Genomic DNA, 13898 nt, shown 5'->3' with positions numbered 1-13898 from the left:
CATTTCAATGCTTGTAATAAATCTGCATTCTCGACGGTTTTGCTACTGAAGACTCAGGCTGATGACTCAAAAACATACGTATAGCCAAGTCCAGTATTGATGAATTTTACACCTTCCTGGCATCCAACTTCAAGCCCCAACAGCAAGTCATCACAACTGCACATGGGGGACTTCAGGCTATGAAGTACCTTTTCATCTATGAAATTATAAACACTCTCTGATGATAAACCTCTTCATTTGATTTTCTACTACAATTTTAAAGAGATTAATAAAACCAAGGTATGGCCTTAGTCTTTAGATCTCTGCTGGTCTTTCCAAGCTGCGTGCAAATGTGGTCTTTAGTTTATTTGCTTTGTAATCCAAGCTTTGTAAAATGAAGTGTTTGACCAGGTTGCAGAGAATTTTTTCCAACACAAAGGCTTTTATGCAAACCCTCCTCAAGTGATTATCCAAACAACTTTATCTAGGATTATTCTCTTTTAAAGGTCACATACACTCATGAAACTATTAATCCTGCAAATAAAGGGTCTCAGCTGTTAAAAAATAATGCAGAGCCAAGTCTGAAATCTCAAGATATGCAATGTAAATGGGCAAAGAGACATCATGATATGAAAGGAGGAAGCTATCTCCTCTTATCTAACATTCAATTAAATGCTGACCTTTAAACTGTCATCATATGCTCTTATGCTTTATCTTATCTTGGTTTCAACACCCCCATCAATCATTCTTTTTCCCAAATGAATAATAAAATGAAGCACAGCCTAACACCTTAACGGGAATTAAGTTGATGGGTGACGTCTTTATTATAGCACTGCAGAATTATTTGTGGAATGTAAATACAACAGCAGTGACAGAAAGGCTTGTAAGGACTAGGAGGATCAGAATTCGTCTATTATGTTCTTCACTGAGAACACAACGGGTTTAAAGAGATTATCCATTCTACTCTGGACATTTGACTAATGCCAGTATTTCGAAAATTTTATCATGTCAAGCAGCTTGCCATTCAGTGGAACAAACTATGGTAAATGTGTCACAAATGGGCCCTCTGCAAATATTTAGTTAGTGTCTGATATTTTTGTGTATTAGTCACAATACCATCGTTATTCCATGCTTAATTCTGCCAGATGACAGGCTGCCAGAGTTTTGATGCACTAGAGGGAGAACAAGAAATTGCAAGCAGTATTTATTTTTCAGATTAATTCACTAAAAGTACTTTTCAAGTGTTAGCTAAAAGCAATTATTTTGAAAACTATGAAAACTCACATTATAAAGGGCAAATTAAAATCCTATGTTCTTAATCTGTCAATGTTGTGACATCTCAATCTACGGCAAATACCATCCCCCTATTTGTCATTAAAAATTATCATACATTTATTGTTGAAATCTGTTCTTGGCACTTCCCTTAAAATGACATATTTTGCACACCACATTATTTGGGATATTATGAATATAAAGCTAGGAAATGATTAATTAAAGCAGAGGTCATAGCTCTGTCTTTGATAGCAGTATTGTCACCAACTGCTGCCAAGGAATTCGTCACCAAGTAATAGTAAGATCATTACCCTGCCACAGCCTGTAGACATTACAGATAGTTCATTTTCTAATGTAGGTGATAAAAAGCTGATGTTTTAAAAATAATAATTGCTGTGAAATCATAGTATAGGGTAAAAGTTACCTTATTACTTCTGGATGCTAGAAGGTTTAGTTTGCTCATTTAATAATAAGCCAAATTACAGTACTCCACTCTAGGAGATTAAGACAAAAAAGGTAAGATTAATCAACCACTAGGACCAGCTAGACAGGTCAATATCCTGACTCCACATAACAATTCCTGCTTTCAGTTCTCACTGAGCATACATTAGGATAACAGTCTTCTCAATAAACAGCCCGGGAGACAGAAAGCATGTGAGCAGAGGGGTGTAATGGAAAAGTTTAAAGTTAAATTTTTGAGAACTGCCTTCTGAAAATCCTTTTAAAGTACAAACTGTGAAGTTGTCACAGCTGATTAAGCTGGCACAGAGAGTTTTAGCACCTATTTTCTACCCAAAGTCACACCTCTTTTGCTGGAAACCTTATTTCAGCCCTGTTTTCATTCTTTCCTTTCTTGAAGTTTCGTTGTAGCCCTTGGAACACGGATGGCACTTTGTAGTTATGCCACTCCTGCATACTGCCAAGAACAATTTGAAGAGAGTTTTACTCCTGAAAATACTGACCTAGTTATGCTGTTGTAAAACCACTGAACACATCTTTAAAACTAAAAAGTTGAGGGAAACTTTAAAGTTGCATGAAAAATCACAACTAGTAATGGTATCATAAGCGTAAGGGTCAAAAGATACAAGGAAGATAAGGTTTATAGTAGAGATAGCAGTTTCTTACAAAATGAGTAGGATTAGAAAAGAAACTAGGATTTCAGAAGTACAAATTCTTTACCAGGTACTTGAAGACTCGCATGGGAACCTGAAAGCTGCTTGACATTTTACCAGATATTTCATTTCAAGGCAGCACTTTTTTGGTATGAATTCTTCAAAAAGAACTAAAACACTAAGTAACCACAACAGAAAATATGACCAAACATAGCTATTGCAATTATGTACCTTTGCTGCAACCAAAGTCCTTGTCTTCATTCTATTAAAACAATGGCAACTAATACACAGCTCCATGTAAAGTGTATCCTTTGCTTATTCTTATTAGGTAGAAAACTTCACCACATGGCTGAGAAGCTTCCATTTTAATCTCAGACAATTAATCATCAACAAGAACAGAACAGTTTTTAATACAAGTGATTTGTTGTTTTGCTTATTTAAATGGTATTCCCCGTTTCCTCATTTGCTTCATCTAGTAGGAAGCCAATTAAGACACTTTATTCTATAATGGAAATGTTTCTGAAGTTGTTTGAAGACAGATACTGAAAAGCTAATTCACCTGTCGTTCTCGCTTTTGCCAGTAACCTAAGGTAAATGAGATATGGCCTACTGATTTCATAGTTGTGACTAAAACAGTAGACAGTAGACTTCTAAACATGACTTGAATATTTGAAAATGGAAAATGAACAAGTTTTCTGTACTGCACCCATATGTATTAGAAGTAGTCTAAAACATCATTATTGTAGGACTGGCTAACTCCAAAGGCAACCAGATGCTTTACATTTTGATTCTTCAAAAATTCACGTTTCCTATTTTTTAAAAAAGGTCAGAAGAACAAACTGTTAAATGAATCACCTTAAAAGATAATATTAACAAAAGTTAATCCCTTGGATGGATTAATAAATGCCTTAGCAAAAGACTGCCAATGATAAGTACATTTCTCAGATTGGAGTAGATGAAACTACTATCTACAACCTCAACATCTGCTCAAGTCTCTTCAGTCTCAACTGACTCTCTCTACTATCTGACCTGAAAGTAAAATATATCCACTTAAAACACATTACACAGAATAAGCCTGTCAAGCAAAAATTTGTGCATAATTCTATAAATACAGAATGTAATGCACAGCCCACTTCTGAATGCACAAGTAGCACTACCATCACCCTTCCCACACATACCCATCAATGACTTAATCCTGAAGTATAAACTTCTCAGTTTTAGCAGCTGTTCCTCCCAGACACAAAGAGAAGATTAAACGACCCTAGCCATGAATCCTGTATCCATCACTTTCGTTCTTGCTTTCAATTATCAAGAGGCTTCTGATGCTGAGAACATGCATCCACCCACATTTAGTCACTCAGCGACCAATGACTGTTCAACTGAGTGATCAGTGCCAGCTGATATGGAACTAAATAACCCATTAAGCACATCATTGTGCAAACCAGCCTTCATGTCACAAATCAGTGATTTGATCCTGCTTTAATAGGCTGATAGCCTTCATTACTAAGTACACTTCCCAAGGGAAGCTAAATTAAACACCTCCCCCTGCCACCCCTCAGAGAACACTATTTGGGGGTCTTGTTTCTGAACAAATTATTTATTACATGATTTTGTGTAATTTTTATAGGTGCTAAAGAGAATCATTCAACAACAGCTGTTTAGTTACATGTACACTGTCTGTTATTACTGTAATAATAACTTCAACAGTCCATGGACAATTCTTGGGTTTATATGTGAAATAATTTCTTTAATTTGGGAAGGTTTCATGACAAAGTTATGTGAAACAAGGCAGCAAGGAATATTCCCCTCCAACTCTAATACATTCAATTAGAAATTTATTCAGTTTGGTATTCTCCCTTTGCGTATTTTTTCACAATGTGCACCTTTGACAGCCGCTGCTGGCCCATGAAATGGAAGGAGAGATAGTCAACATAAGTGGCTTTACAAGCAGACTGCCACAGATGAAAATGGCACAAAGACAGACACAAGATACTTTGTATCTATGAAAATTAAACAAAATCTTCCTTATGAAAATTAGTTTTCTTAATGTCTAAACTGAATCTTCCCCTGCGTAGTTAGAGCTTATTCTTGTTGTATTCATTATGAACATGCAACACAGATTTTCTCCTTTCTTGTGCAACAATATTGTATGTAATTGAAAATGGCTATCATACCTTTCTCTGCTCTTTCCCTTTCTGTCACTCTATTCACTAGGTTAATTAGGACTAACTCATTTGGTATTTTTCTCATAGGTTGCATTTTCTAATACTTCAATTATTCTAGCTGCTATAAATCAGAGTGTATTTGCTTAAACAACCAGGGAATTTTGGAAGCACTCAATGCTCATCTTGGAGCCATAAAACTCCACCTCCCGTATTTTTAACTAAGGTACATAAAAAGCAGAATAACTGCAGCCAACAGGGACTCAATAAAATCTTGGTTGGCTGCATAGGTGAAATCGGTCTTTGAGAGATCTCCGGCATTATCTGACTTGAACAGTAAGTGAACAGCAAGAACTAATGAATCTAAATACGAATTAACCATAACCAGCCTAAATTCAATCAGTAACTGGAGCTGATCAACAATATTTTTATCTCATTGCAATAGATTTTTAAAAAGAAAAAAAAAAGTATTTATTACTAGAACAGAAGGGAATATGACTTTTTTCACGAGAAAAAACTCCAAACCTTGGATAAGTACTTGTTAGAAAAGTATTAATGAAATTCATTTGATTTATCATTGCTGCTGCACATCCATAACTTCAAGGCTTTGTGGAAACTGCTCAGGCACATTAGGGATTTCAGCAAAACCCTTTCAGAGTCAGTTAAGTACTAGAACCAGATCTGGTTTTAAATGTCCTGAAAAAGTTTAATTTTGGCAATGAGAACAAATTTCCCTCATGAACTAATGCAGCTTTGGGCATTACAGAATGCAGTTGATGGGATGGCAAAGGTACCTGAACAGAGGTACAAATTCCAACTTGTAGCATGTGTGTAATTCTACCAACTTCACTGAGGTCTTTCACTCTAAATTACTGGCCCCCAAAAGCTTTGGTGCGAATATGGCCCTGGTATGTTGTCTTCTCCATAAACAAGAGCTGTGGGTCAGCAAGGACAAAGCTGTACACCTTTCATGAATACCTAAGCACACTTCAAAGTCTTAAGTCTCTGACATGAATAGTAATTTGTTCATGTGTATTAACTTGCAATTCACAAAATATAAGGCAGTAGAACAACTGATGTCTGTCCTGTGAACTGGGTGAACCTGTATTTTAAGTAAAACAGAATACAATATGAAGCAGAACTTATGCTTCTATGAAATGGCAAAAGCCATACAGAGCAGTCTCTTCATCAGCGCCAGTCTTTATACAGAGAGAACACAATGTGCATTAACGACATTTGCTGCTAAAAGAAAGGAAAACTTGAAAGCAAACAAGCTGAGTAACAGCAAACATGGATTTATCAAGAATACATAATGGTACAACAATCAAACTTACTTCTTTGATGAGATAATGCCCATTTGTGGGCAGAGCAGCAGAAGTTTTTGTATGGTTTCACATGATCTCCTTTTAAGTAAGGTAGAGAAACAGGTTCTAGATGAACCTCTGATAGCGTTTGTACATAATTGGTTAAAAAATATACTCCAAAATACTTATCAAAATCTGTCCAATAAAATGAAAGGACTTATCAAATAGAATCAAATAGAATTCAAGAGGCATCTGCCCAATATTTTCATAAAAACTTTGTACAATAGAGTGGGCTTACTAAATCTGTAATGATACCAAATTATTGAGAGACTGTGATTATAAAGCCAGTGTCGAAAAGTAACAGAATCTTGACAAATGGACTGAGAATGAGCTAGCACAGTAGGAACAAATGCAAAGTACTGAATCTAGGCAGGAAAAATCCATTACACAAGTAAGAGATGGGAACTAAGTGGCTAAGCAGGAGCTCTACAGAAAAGCATTAAGAATTACAGTGCATCAGAGGCTGAACAGGAAGCAGCAATGTCACACTCTTGAAAATAAAGGCAAGCAGATTGTTAGAAGTATCTGCAGGAGCAGGGTCAGCAAGCTGTAAGAAATAAGCTGCCAACTCAACTCAGAGCTGAGGTGCCACTGGAAGTCCTGTATCAGGTGCTGGGCACCGCACTTCCAAACAGAGATAAACCAGCTGAAGAAAAGGACTGCAACAAGGATGAGCATGATATCGAAAGAAACACTCTTTAAGCATACAGAAAACAAGGAGGAGGAGACAGCCTTAAAGCTGCTGAAAGGAAACGTGTATGGGGGATTTTAGGAAGAATTTTCTCAAGGTAACAAAGGAGTGGAATAGATTGCTTGAAGTCACTGGGGAGTTTCCAGCTGTGGATGTTCCCAAGAACAGGTCAGACAAATGAACATTGGGAATTACTTGAAGTTAATCCCGATCTGCACAGGAAACAGTACTGACAGAGCACCACTGTGCTTGAGCTACTCAGCTGGAGCTGGACATGAAGGAAAGCGAAGCAAATATACAAGCTTCAAGTTTTAAACACTGCTACTAAACCAATTCTTTAAAATCAAAGATACTTTGACATGCGTAGATTACACTACGGAATACCTGCTGTTAGAGCACAAGTAAGGCCTTTACAAGAAGGATAAATTTAAATACAAATCAATATATACACGAATGACACTTTTAATCTGATAAGATAGTGTAAATCCTGAGAAATAGATGAAAAACCTTCCGACAGCCATTGCGTGAAATTCTTCATTCAAGCAGAACACTACTGTTAAAATATAGTACGAATTATTACTGCTTGGAAGTTTAGAATGGGATTTGCAATATTTAATGTAATATTAAAAACAAACTCTAAAAATAGAATAGTTCTTACATACATTTGTGAGTCACAAATTCTTGATTCATACAGGAAAATCAACTTCGAAAACAGTGATCACATAAATGATGCTGTACTTCATTTCTATAAATTTATTTGCCTTAATTTCTAAGCTGATCAGACACCCAGGGGACTAGTCAGAGCCATTTCAATCATCCAAACTCTAAAATTTTCTTTTACCCTAAACAAAAAAAACATAGTAAGTCATTGATTTGTTTTAAACTTCTGTGTGGTTTTGTGGCTCTTTTTTTTTAAAAAAAAAAAAACAAAACCACAACAGAAATACTAATATGTTAGTATGCATATATATGCAAGCAGTATGGATACTAAAGAGTACTTATTTGATGCAGTGCAGGAAGATTTACTATTGTTAATTACTAAGACAGCATGAAAAAACACCCCTACTTGCTAAATATACACTAGGAATCACAGAATGACGCATTATTCAGATATAGCGCATTAAGTTTTCAAAGAACCTCAACAGCGCTATTTACTAATTTTTAAGTGCTTGTTTTTAAACCATTCACAGCTTTCTAGCATAGCGTTCTAATACATATAGAGGCAACATGAGAAACAGAGAAGGGAACTAAATCAGGTGCAAACACCTGGATGAGTCTGAGAGACTTGAAAATTCAAGATTTAAAAGAAAAGAGGGAGGAAGCTTACTTTCACAAATAAGAAATCCAATTCCAACTAGGGAGGAAAAGGGTAAAAGCTTCAAAAAGTTAAAAGACAGGAAATTACTAGTCCTGAATGCCCAATGAACTGCCATGCCAGGGGACCACATGGAAATCGGATCCAGGCTGAGATGGGTAAATAATGTCTGCTGCTCACAACGCTGGAATGGCCTTTATCTGTTTCTCTTTTTTAATACTTTATCAACAAACTCCTATTTCTCTCTCATACAAAGTAATAGAATCAGACCTTCAAGCAAAGTAATTGCCCCAGTTTACTGATTTTAACATAGTACTAGGCTACAGAACTGCCTTTACTCTTTGAAGACTTTAGCAAAGTCATCTGGCCCAAGAGAGAATGGCAACTACTAATCATGAGGATGACAGTATTTTCACTAAAATTCCACTGTTTTAAATGGCATTCTCGGCCTGTTCTGGATCCTGTCCTGGTTTGTCCAGCACTTCCCTTACTTGGTATAGGAAGGCATGGCAGATTCATGAATTCAACTCTGGAGACAAGGCTGAGGTGGACTGAACTCACAGTGCCACTTTTTTCTTCCTGTCTAGCTCAAATGACTTCCCTGGTGTGTAGATACCAGGTACAAAGCCTGAAGTAGACTTCAGGGCATGTGAACATGGGTCTCTGGGCCATAAACATGGTATTTACACATCCGTCTTCTGATCTACATCCATTTGTCAAGGCAGTTTTAATGTCTATGTCCTCACTTCTAAAAAGAATTTTTGAATCGCATTACTGTCCTATATGATTTCCATACGTGGTTTCGTATCTTTAAATTTCATACGTGAGTATAGTATTTATTTTAGCCAAGATAAAAATCATAATTCATACATTAGTTATCCTTTTCCAAAGAGACTGGCACCCTGTGAGAATTCCAGTTTTCATGCGTTACAAAAGACATTTCTTATACTACCTTAGTATCAGGCATGAGAAGCAAATCTGCATATAAACAACATGAGACAAACTGTAAGGTAATAGCAGAGAAAATGGAAAAGGAATGAAAAAAAAAGGAGGGGAAGGAAAAGAAATGAAGAGGATACAAACAAAAATGCTATGTGAGGCAGGATAACGCATAGCTACGCCTGTGCGCAGCACCGTGACTGTTCAAAGAATACCATCCTATGTTTTCATGGTAAGCTATTCATGTTGGGCATTGGATGGTTCCTGACATGAATTTCAACTGTTTTTTTACTTTCTCTTTGTGGAGGATGGTATTTTTTTTTGCAATTAATAATGTTCTCAACTTGTTTTGTTTTGTTTTTTGTTTTGTTGTGTTTGGTTTTGGTTTTTTTTGCATAGATGGTAGATAAATCTCTGAGCTTATCAACATACCCAAGAATAAAGAAAAAAGGAGCAGAGATGTACCACAGCCTAGAAGCCAATTATTCCTGGCAAAAGCTGCCTGCCCAGCCTCTGAGTTATGTGGCAGTTCTACAGAATGTGTAAGAGTGAATCATTCCATCTCTAAATATCCAGGCTACAGATAATACTTGCTACTTATTTTCTGGAAGAGAAAAATATCAGGAGAAAATGAATGTTTCTATTGATGAACTAAAAGCAGCCTAAAATTTCATCTGTATTTAACTCCACCAGCAGAGAAACGTGATCATATTGTAAGGGTAAAACACTCCCATGAATTATAAAGCTAGTGTGTTCTACAAATGCATGGTGCAACTTCATATATCAAAAAAACCCAAACAAAACTAACAATACAGCAGCAACACTATCAGCCAGGATAATATTTTCATTCAGGAAAAAATAAGTCCGTTCATGCACACCCTTTCTGCAGTTAAAAGGCAACTAGGGTGAGTCATCTGCTTTCCGATCTGTGAGTTTCCTATAAACAGCAAGAGCAAATCAAGCAGTCAAGCCTTAGATGGTGGAAGCTGCAAGATGCAAGGCTTAAGGCTATATTAATGGAATGCAACTGTGAAGTGGAAAGGGAAGCCTAAGTTTAGGCAGACACAATTTTAGTCTTCATCTCTGTTGAGGACTGGCTCTATTTCGGTAAGTCATTAGTCCACAAACCCCAATACTGGCAAACGAAGTCACAATTTGCGCTGGTGCTGCTCTGCTTGAAATCTGACTCAGTTCTACTTCTGGCTTCACTTACTGAGGTGACAAGCTTGTTTTATTTGTTGGCCACTGACCAGTTAGACTGAGCTTTGCACTTATACAGATCCAGAGCACTGGTGAGATCTCCCATCACTTTAAGCATGTAACTGTGTGCTACAGATTTACCTCTGCTTGTTGGGGCTAGCTCTTCCTCAGTGAAACAGCAAACAATTATTCAGCTCTCTTCTTTATCTGCTGAATATTAAATAAGCCTCATACTTGTTTTTTCACACATTCGGAATCCAGCTTCCACAAACTCACAAATATGGTCAGAGTGCATTTGACCGAACAACCCTGTGGGGTCCACAGAACTCGCAGATGTAGCATAGCATGCCACGTTCAGGTGGAATGCCAGCCTGGTTTCTCACTAAGGCAAAAGGAACTGAACTCCCATTCTGATAGCACATCAGCAACAAAGAATGAAGACTTGTCTGACATCTGCTTATCTGATTTCCTCAATGAAAAATTACACACCAGTTATGAAGAAGGTAAGAGGCAGGCAGTGGTAAGATTAATGCAACAAATATAGGTGGAAGAACAATTGATGTCAGTTATCCAGTTGGCTCTGACATCAATTAGTGTTGTCAAGAATATGGCCCTCACTGCAGGACTACACAGAGTCAGCCAGTTAATTCCAGGCCCCTGGAAGAACAATGATATTCCCCTACCTGCACTGGCTGCAATCTCAATGAAGAAAACGTGATGACACTGCTGTAAGGGGACATGCCGTTACTGGAATGTGGCCACCAGCTGCTGTGGGTGCCAAGGAGCTAACTAAGGTGGTCATCTGTCAACAAAACCATTCTTAGGGACATGTAACCATACCCATGTGCATCCCCAAGATGCCACCACCTCACTCTAGATAGTTACCAGCTTTATTCTCAGTACTTCACATGGATATGCTTTGCAGTATCATAACATGGAAGTTGTTACTATTTTTGTAGGTGAATTTAGCATTGTAACAAATTTCAGTATATTCCACAGGCTAATCAAATTGGCACATATGATCATTTCTCATGCACTGTTTCACACTTGACCTTGTCTAGGAAAAAGGAAGGATTGTATTTTCAGAGAGAATTCTGTCCAGCTTGCTGAATAACTGTGTTTTCTTATATTTTCTATAATTATTTTATGCAGACTACTTCAGGGAGAGCAGGGTAACAATGCCCTTCTAGTAACTAATTTTATGCTAGATACTGCTCAAATTTCCCAGTAACTAAAGTACTTGGTATAGTGAACAGCAAGAAGGCCTCAAAAGCTAATAGCTAAGTTATGCTGAAGAAATGGTGCTCTAAAGCTGCAATTTCAACACAACCCATGCACTAGATGATGCACAGTACTCCCCTGATGCAACACACTTCACTGCAGTATCAATATACACTTACTTTGTTAATACTGAATATAACAAAGGGTCTCTTTTCTCTCTTTTTAAGAACAGGCAGCGACTCCCAGAGTTTCTCAGGTAATTAGGTACCAGCTGGTTTGTCAGCCTCTACAGAATCTGAATTCAGGTAAGGAGTACTTAAAAATACTATCTTCCAATTTATGAAGCTCAGTAGCTCAGTGGAGGATTTTTTTTTAATTCTCCAATGAATTTTCTTTCAAGGTTCCTGTTTTTTCTGAGTTAGTTTCCCTGTTACTACTACTCCTCCTTACTTGGTATGCCCATCTGCCTTCATCAACATTCCAATTCTATGAACACTTTCAAGAAAATAAGCTGGTGTGATTCAAGCTTGCAAGACACCATTTAAACAAAAATAAAATAAGACAAGAAGGTATTATTAACAGCAAAATCTGAACTCAAGTACACCTATGGAATACTAAGGACTTATAAAAATGTAAACCAAAATAACTACTCAGAGTTAAATAAATAATTTACCACAAATGTTTTCACTGTCACATTGTTGCATCAGCAAGGACATGCATGACAACAGGACCGGATTCTCCACTGTTACACGACTGTAAAGCACAAAACGACACAGACCACAGCATTGCTACTCCATATTTGTGCCAGCAAAACTGAGATCAAAATCTAGCACGCAGAGAATTACTATCACATTCTTGAAATCTGATTGAATACATTTGTAATGCACCTCGCTGCTTTTCTGCATCATGCTAAAAAGAGTCCATCCTACCAGTTAAATGATTCCACAGTGAAAATAATGGCAATTGAGAATTTCAACTAGGCCACGGCCTGTACAGATGATTATGACTAGAAAAATGGATCTATGGCCAGACTGACACTGAGCAATGAAGATCTATGAGCCAGAACTGGCACTAGCACTGATACGGCTGATTTCAGATTCAGAACCATAGCCTGAGCTATTAAGACTATTGAGAGACTGCAGCCTCCATTCCCAGGCTTGCATTTCTCATACTCCAGTGAACCATGTGGCAGGATGCATATTTTCATAGAGTATCTGTGACTAGTAACACTTTTGCTGTGTCTCCCAGTTTTAGTTTCAGAAATTCAGTCCTTCCCTTTTAACAGAATAATATTCATCCAGTTTCTCTGGGAATACAATTTATATTGGACAGGCAGCACCAAATGGCAAGGAAGGAACACTCACCACTCTGCCTTGCTAGAAGAAAGAAAAAAAAAAAACAGAGCAAAGATTTTAGTGTTCCAGAAGAAATGCTGCCTTGTGCTTAAGTTTCTAATGAGCCACTAAACTAGAGCTACAAAATCTTTCTGGAAAGTTCTGTCTTCCTGAAAGAGAGGGATAATTTTGTGAACAATTAAAAATGTAATCATATGTGACACAGTTGCAATATAATTTTATCCCTAAGCTGGGAAAAACTGAAATTTAAAGTACTATGTAAGTCAAAGCTGTTCATGTCATACATTTCTGTCCAAAGCGTATTGGCTTCTCTGTCTGAATCAGTAATCCCAGCACTAAGAGACTTTGATGATAAGCCATGTAGCAATTTGCTGCTGAAAAGTTCTTAATTCACAGCCTTGCATGATGCCTCAGGCTGTACAGCTTGGGCAGAAGATAATGCAGATTTGCCAGGATGGATAATTGCACATTTATACTGTAATGGATACAGTATGCAGCTGACCCTTTCACCACTGGTCCCCTGCATCAGTTTTTCTGACATCATTCACTATTTTTGTCTATATATACACCCATAAAGCTTTTTTTTTTTCTTTTTTAAAAAATAACACAACACCTTTCCCATTAGCTGACATTCGGTGACATTTTAGAAACTGGGAGATTTAAGAAAATTACATTTTTTAACTGTAAAATGAATAAAAAAGAGAAGATACATGAATAAAAATGATGATGATGAATGAATAAAAAAGAAAAGTCACATGCCGAATGTAAACAAGCAAGCACAAATGCAGCAAACAACGGTAAAAGTATTATAATCTAATAGTTGCATGCAATGTAGCAAGAATCTTGGTTTTATAAATAAGATTTAGCACACACTATTGCTTTGTGTGCCCCAACTGTTCTCTATTACCGTCTTAACACTAATATAAAAAAGAAAAAAACAGCCAGGAAAGTCAGACTTGGCTTCACCAAGGCCTGGATAACACTCTGCTTTCAACAGGAAGTTGGACCAGATAATCTCCTGAAGTCCCTTCCTTCTGTTCTGGTTCAAAAGAGACTGCAGTACTCTTGGTTTAGAAAGAAGGCTCAGTTAACCACAATATTTTGGACAAAAACCAATACTGAATAGTTTAAAAGAATTTCGTATCACAAAAAAAGTAATAAATGTTAACACACAATAACTACGTGCTTTAATGTGGTGCTATCCAAGCGATGAGTTACTGACACTCCTTTTAAGCATTTACTGCCATTTCCTCATATCTAGAGTCACCTGAATGGCACAAGTGAGCTG

The 13898-nt window shown here is 37.1% G+C and overlaps 1 protein-coding gene across 1 annotated transcript in view; it reads right to left on the bottom strand.

Moving 5' to 3' along the window:
• CTNNA3 (catenin alpha 3) overlaps positions 1–13898 on the bottom strand; it is a gene marked incomplete at both ends in the record, with an annotated part of 466214 nt that overhangs the window by 62587 nt on the left and 389729 nt on the right. The gene's annotated exons all lie outside the window — the stretch shown is intronic.

This window comes from Nesoenas mayeri, assembly GCF_963082525.1.
Source record: "Nesoenas mayeri genome assembly, chromosome: 7".
NCBI lineage: Eukaryota > Metazoa > Chordata > Aves > Columbiformes > Columbidae > Nesoenas > Nesoenas mayeri.
Note: the sequence above shows the minus strand (reverse complement) of the source record. Positions and strands in the feature narration are given on the sequence as shown.